Genomic DNA, 13,754 nt, shown 5'->3' with positions numbered 1-13,754 from the left:
TCAAACATTTCAATCCCACACATGACCATATGCAAAAGAACTACATAGGTATGGAAATAAAATGGAAAGAAAAAATGTTAATTGCTCAAATAAGAACCAGTTCATATCAACTTAGATGCCAAACTGGAAGGTGGATGATACCTAAATAGGAGTGGGCAGATAGAAGATGTAGATATTGCACTTAAGGAGTGGTGGAGACAAAATGGCACTACATCATGGAATGTACAACTTACAAGGATATTCAAATCAACTATATTGAGATGCTAAATTTAAACACCTTGAGTAATCTCTTTAAAGAAGAAAGGATAACAAGAGTTGCAGATTTACTGATCAATATACACGGTAGAATATCTAAGATGCAAAACGAAAAGGAGGTTTAGTAGGCATAGTGTTTTGGACTTTGCATGCTTTTTATATTATTTAGAAATAAAAATAGTCAATGTGATGGGAGAATCCAAGTTGAATCTAATGGAAGATGTGGGACAGGAGATAGGGTGGACAGAGGTTGAGAGGAAGAAAGATAAGAGAGGTAAGGAAGACAATTTGAGTATAATTCTTCGCTTTCATGAAAAGGGAAGGGTTAAGTTTGTAATGTAAACTCTGACCTATTCACAAGTCAAGCACCATGGTGCATTGTTATTTTGGGAAGGTGGGTCCCTAGATGTAGCCCCATCTAGTTTAGGTCAGCTCAAAAACCTGATCTTTTAACAAAATCATTGGCTATTACCGACCAAAATATATATATTTACGTGGAAGCTATAATCTAGGCATGAGGATGCTTCCACTCAAATATTCATTTTGTACCTCCTGTCTCCCCTACCAAGTCAAACTCTTTACCACTTTCCAGGGATATGCCTATAGAATGGAGTATTGGTCTTCACATGAATTGTAGGGACCCTCGTACACCTACACTATCAGAAATAGTTATAATTTCCTCTAGCAATGAATCAGTGGGATGTGTTGCTCATGGCTATGTATCTGAAGATGAGTCTATAAGATGTATACTCGTCGATCATGAATATGAACAAAAATCAAAGGAATATGTTCCATATGATTATGTCTCTGAAAATGAATCTAAAGAGTACTATCCTCTTGACTATCTAAATAGTCATTCTATATAAATGATAGCATATTTGAAATCCTTAAAAAATATAAATAAAACTTTTAGATTTGAAAATATGTACATAAGTTTCTTTAAAAATTATATGCTTGGGTGATTGATGTTTTTACCTTATGGAATATATACCACCTTCCTAGGAGCTAATATGAATGAAACCTCCAAGTGAATCAAATTTGTGAAAAATGTTTACGACAAGAACCATCTAGGAGGATAGCCAAGAAGAAGGCCAAGGTGTGAAAAACACTAAGGCTAAATTGGATTGTATCCTAGCTATGATGAATGAAAGTGGAGAGAGTATTGATAATCTAGAACAAAGGGTTATGGGAACAGAAAGACAAGAGGAAAAAATTGTCAATGAAGAGGAAGGAGAAAATTCTCATGACCAATCATAATCAAACCAATCACAATCTAGTGATCACGATCATGATGAATCACAGAGTAGGTTAGAAAAGAGTCCAAGGAAAAGACTTGCAAGTGAGTTATCTCGTGACATGAAGAAAGACATTCCTCTGAAATTTGAACAAACCACCAGTAGGGATGCACCTGAAACATTTCTCACTAAAATGGAAAAATATTTTGATATCAAAAATCTCTGAGATTACTAAAGTTGTTTGGGGACCTTATCAACTTGTTGGTGAAGCATCCAATTGGTAGATGGACAAGAAAATGGAGCTTTGGTTGAGTTATTTAAGGCTTGCTTGGAGTGCATTTAAGGAATTGTTTTGGAAGTGGTGGTTACCCCAACTTTTCTATGATCAAAAGCTGATTGATTTCCAAAACCTAAAGCAAGGTGACTCTTCAGTGAATGAATGTTGCTAAGAGAAATTCACCCATCTTCTGAAGTATGTACTCATGTACCAAAAGGATGAGTGGTTTTTCATAATGAAGTTTATCGTGGGTCTCAATGCTCAGATCGGAGGAGAGGTAGACGTACATGGTCCTGCTACCATGGACTTAGTGTATGAGAAATATATTAAGCAAGAGCAAAGGCTTAAGTTTATCTCAAACTACCAAGAAAGGAGTTGGAAAAAGTTTAAGTGGTCACAAGACAATCAATTTTCCAAGAACCTAAGTGACGAACAAGTTTTTCAAAGGAAAGGAGACAAGGGATATCACAATAATAAGAATGAATCAACAAAGGACCGCAAGGGAAACAACAATATGGGGAGGAATGAAGACCACAATTGAAATTTTGTACCAAGGAATGGGCCATTAAGAGGATGTTTCACATGTGGTGGAGATCACTATGTAAATCAATGTCCCAACAAACCAATTGGGATGCAACTACATGGAAATCCTTAACCTTCTCAATGAGAAGCATTCCAGCAGAATATCCATGCTACTCTAGACAATCGATAGGCGAAGTACCAGATCACTCCCATAGAAGTCCTAGGTACTTTGTTTGGTACACCCTTTTCAATTTTAGTTGATATTGAAGCTAAAAAATATTGTTCCACCTAGAAAAGCTAATTAAATATTGGATTGTTGAGTATGCAAATTGGACAAGAGCTAAGGTGGAGAAATGTTTATTTGAAGCTAGGGTAGAACTTCCAAGTTTTCCTGCGTAAGTGAACTTGTATGTAGCCCCCCTAGGTTCATATGATATCATTTTAGGAATTAATTGGTCATGGAAACATGGAGCCAAAGTAGATTGTCATGCCAAATCTGTAGAATGTCTAGATGATCTAGGAAATTGGGTATCTATTCAAGGAACTCCTGGAGAAGTTAAGTTGTGACAGATCTCTATCATACAAATGCATAGAGAAAATAAGAAAGCTTGTCAAATTTTTGTTGTCAAGATGGAAAAATTTGAGGAAAGCAAACAATTCATAGCTCAAGATGATGTAGTGTATTATGGATCCCAAGACTGTCAAGAAGTTGAGGAAGGTGAGATGAGGGAATTAAGGAAGCCAAACATGGAGAAGTATCCTATACTTAAGAATTTTGTGTATGTATTTCCAAAAAAATTACTTGGATTGCCTCCCAAAAGAGTTTTTGATTTCTCCATTGAAATCATTCCAGGCTCAGAACCTATATCAAAAATCCCTTATAGGATGACTAGAACTGAGTTAATGGAGTTGGAACCTCAATTGGAAGGATTATTTCCCAAGGGATTGATTAGACCCAATGTTTCACCCTGGGGAGTGTCAGTGATCTTTGTGAAGAAGAAGGATGGTACACTGCACTTGTGCATTGATTATCAATTGCTCAATAAAGAGACGATAAAGAACAAGTACCTATTACCACTTATTGATGATCTATTTGATCAAATGTGAGGAGCGATGGTGTTCTCAAAAAATGATTTACAATCAAGATATCATCAATTAAGGATCAAGGATGAAAACATTTTTTAAATCGCTTTCAGAACTAGGTATGGTCATTATGAGTTCACGGTCCTACCCTTTGGACTAACAAATGCACCTGCAACATTCATGAACTTGATGAAGAATGTATTTAGGGATCGCTTAGATAATTGTGTGTTGGTCTTCTTGGATGATATTCTTATATATTCCAAGAATGAGGAGGAGCATCTTCAACATTTGGAAATTGTTCTACAATGGTTAAGAGAGCATAAGTTGTATAGGAAACTCTCTAAGTTTACATTCTTTCAAAAGAAAGTACAATATTTGGGTAATGTGATTTCAACTGAGGGGATTGCAGTTGATCCTACAAAGATAAAAGTAGTACTTTAATGGGCAGTGCCAAGAAATGTATCAGAGGTTTGAAGTTTTATGGGTCTGGTTGGGTATTATTGAAAGTTTGCGGAAAACTTTTTCAGGATATCTTTTCCCATTACTTCTGTAGACGTCTAAAAATGGTCAACGCTTGCGGAGTCATACTTTAACATTGGCGCATTGCCTTATTTTAGGTATTTTTGCATCGCATTAACATTTCTTCTATGTCGCGCACTTGGTCTTTATCATTTGCGAGCATTGAGTCCTTCTTCTGCATTCCTCATTTTTATCGCTTTCGAATTTGGTCTTGTCGATAACAATCTTCAGTCATGATTTTGGTCAATCTTATCTTGTCGCATCAATGTGTGTGCTCATTTGTCATCATTTTGGACATCGTCAATCCTAATTAGGGTTTTGTCCTCTTATCAATCTTGTCATTTTGCGATCGATTTGTCATCGATCGTTGTCCTCTTTTCAATCTTGTCGACTTTCGATCGATTTGTCATCGATCATTGTTATTTTCAATCTTATCGACTTGCGATCGATTTGTCATTGATCGTTGTCATTTTCAATCTCGTCATTTTGCGATTGATTTGTCATCGATCGTGGTCATTTTCAATCTTGTCATTTTGCAATCTATTTTGTCATCGATCGTTGTCATTTTTGTCATTTTGCGATCGATTTGACATCGATCGTCGTCCTTCTTAATCGTGTCAATTTGGATCAATTAGTCATTGTTCCTCGTCAATTGGCGCATTTATCAATTCAAAATCATGATCGAATCGACATCAAACCAATTTTACATCAAGACCTAATTGTTGTCCTTGCATTTCTAATTTATCTTCTAGGGTTTTATGATTTATTCATTTAACCTTGTTTGTCATTTTCTCTCCATTTTCTCTTTAGGATAAATGATTTATTTATCTATCCTAGGTCTTCTTGTCACAATTAAATATTTATTTAATTGGCTAATTAATTCCTCCTATTTTTGTAAATTAATTAATGAAGGAGAAATTATTAATTAATTTACCTAATTTTCATCAATTTCCTAATTTCCAAGTCATTATTTCCAACTTAATTTTCTAATTTCTCCTAAATTCCTAAATGCCTATTTCTATTTCAAAATCTTGTCATAAATCCTTGCATAGCAATTTGTCATAAATTGTCATAAATCGTCATAAATCCTTGCATAGCAATTTGTCATACACATGTCATAATTTTGCTATTCTTGATTTGAATTTCCATTCAAATCAATTCATGCTAATCTTATCTTTTCTCCAATTTGTCTATAAATTGGATGAATTTCTTTAATCAAGACTACTACCTGGTCGAATCAATCACGCTTCGAGTATTCTTGCGCTACAATCTTGTCTACTTGCTTTCACATCATGCTTATGCACTAGTAGGTGAGAGCCACAAACAAATCTATTTGAAGGAGAAAGAAGGACAATGGAGCCACACGAAGGAGACATCCAAGTCTGCATTTGGTTTGCTTAGTTTTCAATCTTGAATTGATGTCTTGTTTTCATGTCTTTATTGAGTGTTTTTAGGATTGATCATTGCATTTGAGCTTTCGTGATTGAGCTAGATTAATATTGATTTGCTTTGATGATCCTCAATTTCCTAGCTACATTAATTGGTGAACCCGACGTGAACTAACCCCCTAACCATGCTCTTGAGTGCTTTTGAGATGATTTGCAGGTGAAAAACCCAAGAAACAGGGTAATGCAGGCCTTTCTGGGCACTTCTGCGTCTGTGTAGGAGCAATCTGCGCCTGTGTCAAGCATTTTGCGCCTGTGTCAAAGACTTCTACGCCTGTGTCAAAGGGATCTACACCTATGTTGCATTATTTTGCGCCTGTGTCAAGCATTCTGTGCCTGTGTAAGTCCAGAAACAAAGGTAAAAAAACCAGTGTTTTTACTTGCAAATTGGTTTGTTTTGCATTTTGTTTCTTCTTTTTGGTTTTATGGTACTGAATCTTTGTGCAGCACCTTGGCATTACGCATGGCAAAGACAACAAATGAAACTACTAACACATTGTATGCAGGTTCGCTAGTCAAAGACTAATAAAATCAAACTTCTGACTTGGTGGTTTTGCAGGTTGCCTTGGACTCCAACTAAACTTTGTGTTTGTAATTCATATTTAGGCACTTAGTATTATTGCTAAATAGGATGGAATGAATGTGTGTTTGCTTTGATTGTTGAGTTTGACATCGGAGTAGGAGAGTATGCTCTCATCCTTCTTAGGGTGATCAGAAATCCAGATCTTCGATACCATTCTCTTGGTTCAGATTGTTTGTCACCTTTAGAGGACCTACCTTCCCGACCATTTTCTTTCTTTTGCAAGAAAGTGATAATCGTGAGAAGGGAACGACCCAAAGTGAGTACGGCTAGAATACCTTGGCATTCTAACTCACTATAAATAAATACCGGATGAGCGAAAGCTTTGAAGGAAGGGTTACGTGGGAATTGTAGTTACTTGGGAAGTGATGACCCTTGAACTCTTTCTCATATCAACATCTAAGTAGGGCCTCATGGTCTAAATCATGCTTGCATGACTACATTTGTTTGGTATCTTGGTGGGCTTAATGTCTCAATCACGCTTGCGTGACATCAAGGAGTAACACTTAATAGAAATCCTTACTAAACACCTTGTATTTAGAGGCCAAAAATCCTTCTAGTTGCTTGAGAAGGACAAGTTCGGATACTTGGAAGAGATACTAAGTTCGCCATGGGGAGATTTCCATGGGGACTAATGCTTGGCTGCCCTAAGAAGTGAGTGTCATGGAGGGGAGCCTGTGGGGTCAAGCATCTATGTATTCTCCTTGAATCTCATAACGAGTCTACCTCTCAAGTACCTAATGTCCTTGCCTACCATAAGAAATGTGTGAATGAGCATGATTGTCTTGAGTCTAAGTTGAAATATCTTGTCTTCTTTGCTTGTCAAAAGTTGAGTTGTGTCTCATTTCAAAAACAAGGCAAATTGATTCAAAACAGGGTTAAACCCAAGAACATTTCATCCAACAAAGTTCAAAACACCTTCAAACATGGTTGTCAAACATTGTTCAAAATCTTGTCTCAACATTCATGTCACTTAGATTTAGGTTCATCCTAGGTTTGCGTTTTGCAAATTCATTGTCAATTACCAAGGTTAGGTTTCACCTAGGTCATACTCCTTTGCATATCAATAAGGGTCATTCATTTGCATGTGTCCTCTTGCATTAGAGTAATACCATTTCATAATTCAACCTAAGCTTAGGTCATTATCATATCATATTAGGATCATTTGCATAGTAATTGTCCCTTTGCATATAGTGTCAAAACTAGGTTTTGTTATACTCGAGTAATCAAAATCTTTGATAAACCCTAAGTCATTGTTAGGAAGTCTAGACCTTATCAAACCTTTTCTCTTTTTGTCATTATTGTCATTTGGTCAAACCTAGCTTAGTATCCAAGCATATAAGGGAGACATTGTCATTTTGTCCTTTTGTCACTTGGTCCTTTTGTCCTTTGAGGTCTAGTCATCATTTCAATTTCCTAAGGGTCTCTTTTTAGATTTGCATTTCAAAAGTTTGTCAAAATCTTGAAAAACAACCAAAAACATAGATTGCATGCTTGCCATAGATTGCATTTTCATCTATTTAGTTTGCATTTAGTTGCATATCATACATTATCTTTGAAAAATTCCAAAAATATTGCATTTGCATAAGTGACATGCCTGTTGAGACAAGATCAAAATCTAAAAAGATGGGTGAACCAACGTATCAACCCATTGACAACATATCAAATTCACAGTTTCAAACTAGTCAAACAGTACAAATTGAAGGTTCATCAAACACATCATTACCACCATATGGAATGGTTCAACTTGGACCACCTCCATTATATGAACCAGTATTTGTACCCATGAAACCAGGACATGGAAGTGTTCCACCAACACCAAGAGGAAATACACCTTTCGATTGGAATCAACCAAACCTGCAACATGACATTCAAACTCAAACATTATATGAGGAACAAACTCTTTCGCAAGGATTTGGTTCAGATCAAGGCATTCAACAGGAGACAAATCCAAATGTTTTACCAGATTCTTCATCAGATTCCGATGCTTCCGATGATGTTGATATGTTCCTTCAAGATCCAAAATTGACAAAAAAGATGGATAAATTCTTAAACAAGGTCTTTAAGATGTTCCCACATAAATATCTTAACATGATGAGTAATGTAACCTCCTCAAGTGAGCAAATCAATGTGCAAAAACAACAAGGCGGTGAGCTGTTAAGTTTCTCTCCGCATCCAAATGAAGAACATGTGCAACAAGAGACTCAACCTACCTTGATGAGTAAACATGCTTCAAAGGCATTGACAGTGACTATTCCTCAAAAGTCACCATTTGAGACAATAAATAATCCATTATTTAACACAACACCTGTAACACAAGATCAAACGAGGACCAGACAAATATTGACATCTGTCCTCCAACAAGAAGTGGTTCCTCACATGCATAAAATTGGATCAAAATCTAAGATGCAAGAAAGCTTCACGACTGGAATGCCTGATCTCACCAATGTCCAAAACAATTCCATAATGCAACAAAGTTCCTATGTCCCACTAAGTTCAATATATTTGCCAAACACTCAAGTACCTGTTATGCAGACTATTGTGACAGATCCTTCGATAATGGTGACACAAAGAGCTACAGATAGTGGTTTGCACCAACAACAAATGTTGCAACAATTGAGTAATACACAAAAGGTACAATCGAATGTGCAAACAAACAATGTACAACAACAACAATACCGCATTCGACAACAAGTTGCAGCGCCTTCTGCCTCATTACAAGTTAATGCAAACTTGCAACCACCACAATAGATTGGACAAACAACATAGCAAATTAATGCAAGTGCCATACCCCATCTTAAGGAGAAACAACAAAAACCACCCAATCAAAGTTTTTTGCAAATGATGGGATTTACATCGCGACAACAATTGGCACAAAGTCAGCAAATTCCGATTCGGCAGCATCAACAAAAACATGTGCCCCAATATGTGCCAAGACAAACAAGCTATCATACTTCACAACCGCAATTGACGTCTGTGCAATATCAACAACACCCTCAATTGCAATATCAACCTAGACTACAAACGATAATTCAACCGCAAGAAGCACAGTAACAAGGTCAATATCAAGGCATGGCACAACCACAACAACAAGAGGTCTACCAAGAACATTATGTGCTGGAGACACCAAAGACGGCAATTTCAGAGCATCAACAACCGATCAGAAACACGATGTATCGACAAAGAGTACCCACCATGATTAATGATGGACCTCCAAAATCTGATACAATTGCGCAACAACTTAAGAAGTTGCAACGACAAGTTGACGCATTAGAAACCAAAGGAACAAAGAAGCTGTACACAGATCAAGATTTATGTCCTAATCCATTTGACAAGAGCTTATATATGCCTCCATTCCCTAAGCATTTTGAGGCACCTAATTTTGAGAAATATAAAGGGAATGGCAATCCAAAAGATCACATTCGAGCATTTTTCGCGGCATGTACTGAAGTGAGTTATGAGGAAACATATTTAATGCGCTTATTTGCACGAAGTCTCACAGGACAAGCCATGGATTGGTATTCGCATCTGCCAGGAAACATAAAGACTTGGTCGGAATTGGCTCAAAAGTTTATAACTCACTTCGCGTTCAACATCGACAGTGAAGTGACTATGTCAAATTTATGCAACACCAAGCAAAAGCAAGGTGAACCATTAATGACTTTCTTGCAACGATGGCGAAGCTTGTATAGTGGTTCTTCCCTAGATATACTTGAAGAACAACAAGTGAACTTGTTTATCCAAAATTTGGTCCCAGAAATGATGTATGAACTCAAATTGAAAAGTCCTAGTACTATTGAGAAACTCATTAAGAAGGGGATGAACATTGAAACTACTCTTGTAGCTAAAGGAATCATTAAGCTCAACAAAGACAGTGACAACACAAACAATTCCGGGGACCGAAATAGATTTTGGTACAAAAACAAGAATGTTACTAATGATGGAGTTGTCGACGCAAGAGCGGTGAATGCAAATCAACCCCCGTTCACAATAAAAAAATTGAGTGTTCCTAATATGTCAACTATGGAACAAAATCAAACACCAGCGAGCAATGTTACTCAACAACCGCCATATCAACAATACACTCAACAACAAGGTCAGCAACAAAACCAGCAACGAAGACCTTTCCGATCAAGGGATGGGCCTCCTCGACAATTTACGCCATTGGGAGAGCCTATTGAATCAGTAATGAAACAATTAATACAAGCAAAATTTATCAAGTTACCAGATATCAAGGCAGAACCAGTGGTAAAGCCACATTGGTGGAATGATAATGCCTATTGTGAATACCATCGGTCTAAAGGACATAAAACTGCATCATGTTTTCAATTGAAACATATGATTCAAGACTTGTTAGAGAAAGGAGTAATTGAGGTAGATCCACCCAATGCGACCTCTAACACTGATCATACAATTTTCAAAACTCCTTTGCTTGATCATGACAAGGGTAAAGCATCTTCTTCAAACTCTACCCAAACAACAAATTATGCAAATACTGGTTATAACAATGTCATCAATTGTTTTCGAGCGTCAAATGAGTATGTTTCCACCATAAGAATAAAGGAACAAGATCCTTCTTGCGTGGTCACCACTCGTCGATCCAAAATAGTCCTAAAAGGAGCTCCTGCAGTTCCTCCCAAACCAACTCCTGCAAGTCAATATAATCTCCCGTATCATCTGGGAAAGACACCTGCACAAATATCGATCCTTGAGTTGTTGAAAATGTCCCCCATGCATCGCGCAGTCTTAGATAAAGCTTTAATTGAGTCCACTGTCCCGACAGACATTGATGTTGACCAGTTTCAAGCCCGAATAGGACATCTAGTTGTTTCCCCACACGTTGCATTTTCTGATAATGATATTTCACCTTATAAGCTCCCTTGTAATGATCCTTTACATCTTGAAGTCTTTGTCCATAATTGCAAAATCCAACGAGTCTTGATAGATGGCGGAGCTGGTCTTAACATCTGTACCTTGAGAGTGGTCATTGGTCTTGGTTATACAGAAAAGGATATTGATTCTTCCAGAAGAATAACAATCAAAGCATATGATGATGATGAGCACCCATCTAAAGGGATAATTACATTGCCTATCAGAGTCGGTCCAGTGATAGAAAACACTTTCCTACAGGTCCTAGACCTTGATCTCCCTTACAATATGATTCTTGGTCGTCCGTGGATCCACGCAATGAAAGCAGTTCCATCCACTTATCATCAATGTTTAAAATATCCTTATAATGGAACTGAGATAACAATTCTAGGAGATCCTAATCCATTTCAATTTTGTGCTTCCCTAAAGGATTCTTCGCAGCAGCAAGTCCCAGTCAATAGAGAGGCCAAATCACATAGTTATGTGGATCCTAATGAATTGTTAGATGTTGTCAAAGGAAAATTGAAGATACAGGACCAAGGATGTGGAGAGTATTCAATGGCTCAAACATTCCTTATTGGGAATTTACCGATATCTCCAAAATCACATGGCAAGCCACATTTGTTGCAAAAGGAACCTAAAATGGTCATTCAGTATCAGCCCCCCACTACATTTACAAGATGGGGTGAACTTGACAAAGAAACTTTAGATGATGATGTCATAGATTGGCTTTATAAGGATCCAACTAAGACCCCACCTATCAGGTTGCCGGTGGAGCGATACGGCAAAGGATTTACTATGTTGTAGAAGAAAGGATATGACGGCTGCAGTGGCTAAGGTCCTGACAAGAAAGGAAGGCTAGAACCTATTATACCCAAGATGCGACCTCCAACTTTAGGGTTAGGTTTTGTACCATTGCGAATTGGACCCTCGTCTGCCAAAATGACCACGTGTAGAAAGGGGCGTGACTCTGATGATGAAACAACACCTGAGGATACCTGATCCGAAACTAATTCCAATGAATGGGAGTGGAGTTCTTTTTCCTCTAGTTCCTATGCCCTTGACAATGTTTTCCTTGACCCTGATGATTTGCCCATGGAAGACAAACATGAAATAACTCCCCCTCCAAAGACATGTCCTAATGCTTGGATAGAGTCATTCTGGGACCCAAGCTCTGAATCGAATTCAAGCAGTTCAAACAGTGATACCACAGATGTTTACATCTTTACCATATCAGCCCTCTCTCCTTAAAACCGATGATGACATGCCCCTCGTCTATCCCCAGCTTATCCAACATGACCAACAAGAACCACTCACATTAGATTGTTTTCAAAATGACGAAGCAATTGCAGAATTCCTTGGACTGCGGGAAGGCATACCACAAGGTGATCATAAGGCAGGATTTGCTATTGATCTAGATTCCACATCATATTTTGGGGAGTCAACTCCATCTTCCAGTCATCAAAATGAAAAAAGAAAAGAAAAAATACAAAATCAAAAGAATAGGTCTTTGAGTGAAAACTGTAAGGCACTCTCTGATCATACAAAAGTAAAAATAAAAGACGTACCTGCGGGTGAAAACCTCTCTGAGGTGCCCAAAGGTGGAAGAGTGGACATACCCATATCAAGTCAGGATAAATCAACATTGCTTGTGGAAATGACCGAAGAGATAAATTTGGGTACACCTGACAACCCTAAGGTCATTCATTTTGTTGCTTCTCTATCAAAATAGGAAAAGATAGATTTTGTCAATTTCTTTCTTGAGAAGAAGATTAGCTTTGCATGGTCCTACGCAGATATGCCTGGCCTTGATCCATAATTAGTCCTTCATCACTTGCCATTAAAAGCAAATGCCAAGCCTGTCAAACAGAAACTTAGAAAGATGCATCCCCAGGTGGCTCTTTTGGTCAAGGTAGAACTGAAAAAATTACTAGATGTGGGCTTTATTAGACCCATTGATTATGTAGACTGGATTTCAAATTTAGTACCGGTTAGCAAGGTAACTGGGGGCATCAGAATCTATACGGATTTTAGGGATCTTAATAAAGCATGCCCTAAAGATGATTTTCCACTGCCAAATATCGACATCATAGTTGACATGACTGTTGGATATGAGATGCTCTCATTGATGGATGGTTTCTCCGGCTATAACCAAATTCGCATTGCTCCTAAAGATCAACATAAGACTGCATTCACCTGTGCTTGGGGTACCTATTGTTGGAATGTGATGCCCTTTGGTCTTAAAAATGTTGGCGCAACATATCAAAGAGCAATGACGACAATTTTCCATGATTTCATGCATACTTTGATGAAGGACTATGTTGATGACTTATTATGCAAATTTGTCACTAGAGATAGTCATCTAGCCATCTTGGGCTCAATCTTTGACCGAATGGAGACCTACAAGCTTAGACTCAATCCAAAGAAGTGTGTCTTTGGTGTCACAGCCGGCAAATTACTAGGGTACATTATTTCTCACAGAGGCATTGAAGTCGATCCTTCCAAGGTTAAAGCAATAATAAATATGCCTCCTCCTTCCAATCTCCGGCAATTAAGAAGTCTGCAAGGAAAGCTACAGTCAATCCGCTGCTTTATAGCTCAATTGGCAGACAAATGTCATCCATTCTAGCATTTATTGCATAAAGGAGTCGCTTTTAAATGGATTGAGCAATGTCAATCAACATTTCAAGCTCTCAAGAATTATCTATTGTCGCCGCCTATTCTAATGCCTCCTATAGAAGGGAAGCCATTTATATTGTATATTTATGCAACTGAAACAGCACTAGGAGTTCTCTTGGCCCAACAGGATGAGAATGGCAAAGAGCGAGCTATTTATTATATCAGCCGGACACTAGTAGGCTATGAGTTGAATTATTCAACTATTGAACAGGCATGCTTAGCAGTGGTCTTTGCAACACAGAAACTCCGACACTATATGTTAAATCATCAAACATTGCTGGTTGCAAAAA

This window comes from Cryptomeria japonica, chromosome 8, assembly GCF_030272615.1.
Source record: "Cryptomeria japonica chromosome 8, Sugi_1.0, whole genome shotgun sequence".
NCBI classification, from domain to species: Eukaryota; Viridiplantae; Streptophyta; class Pinopsida; order Cupressales; family Cupressaceae; genus Cryptomeria; species Cryptomeria japonica.
This window is presented reverse-complemented; position numbering follows the sequence as displayed.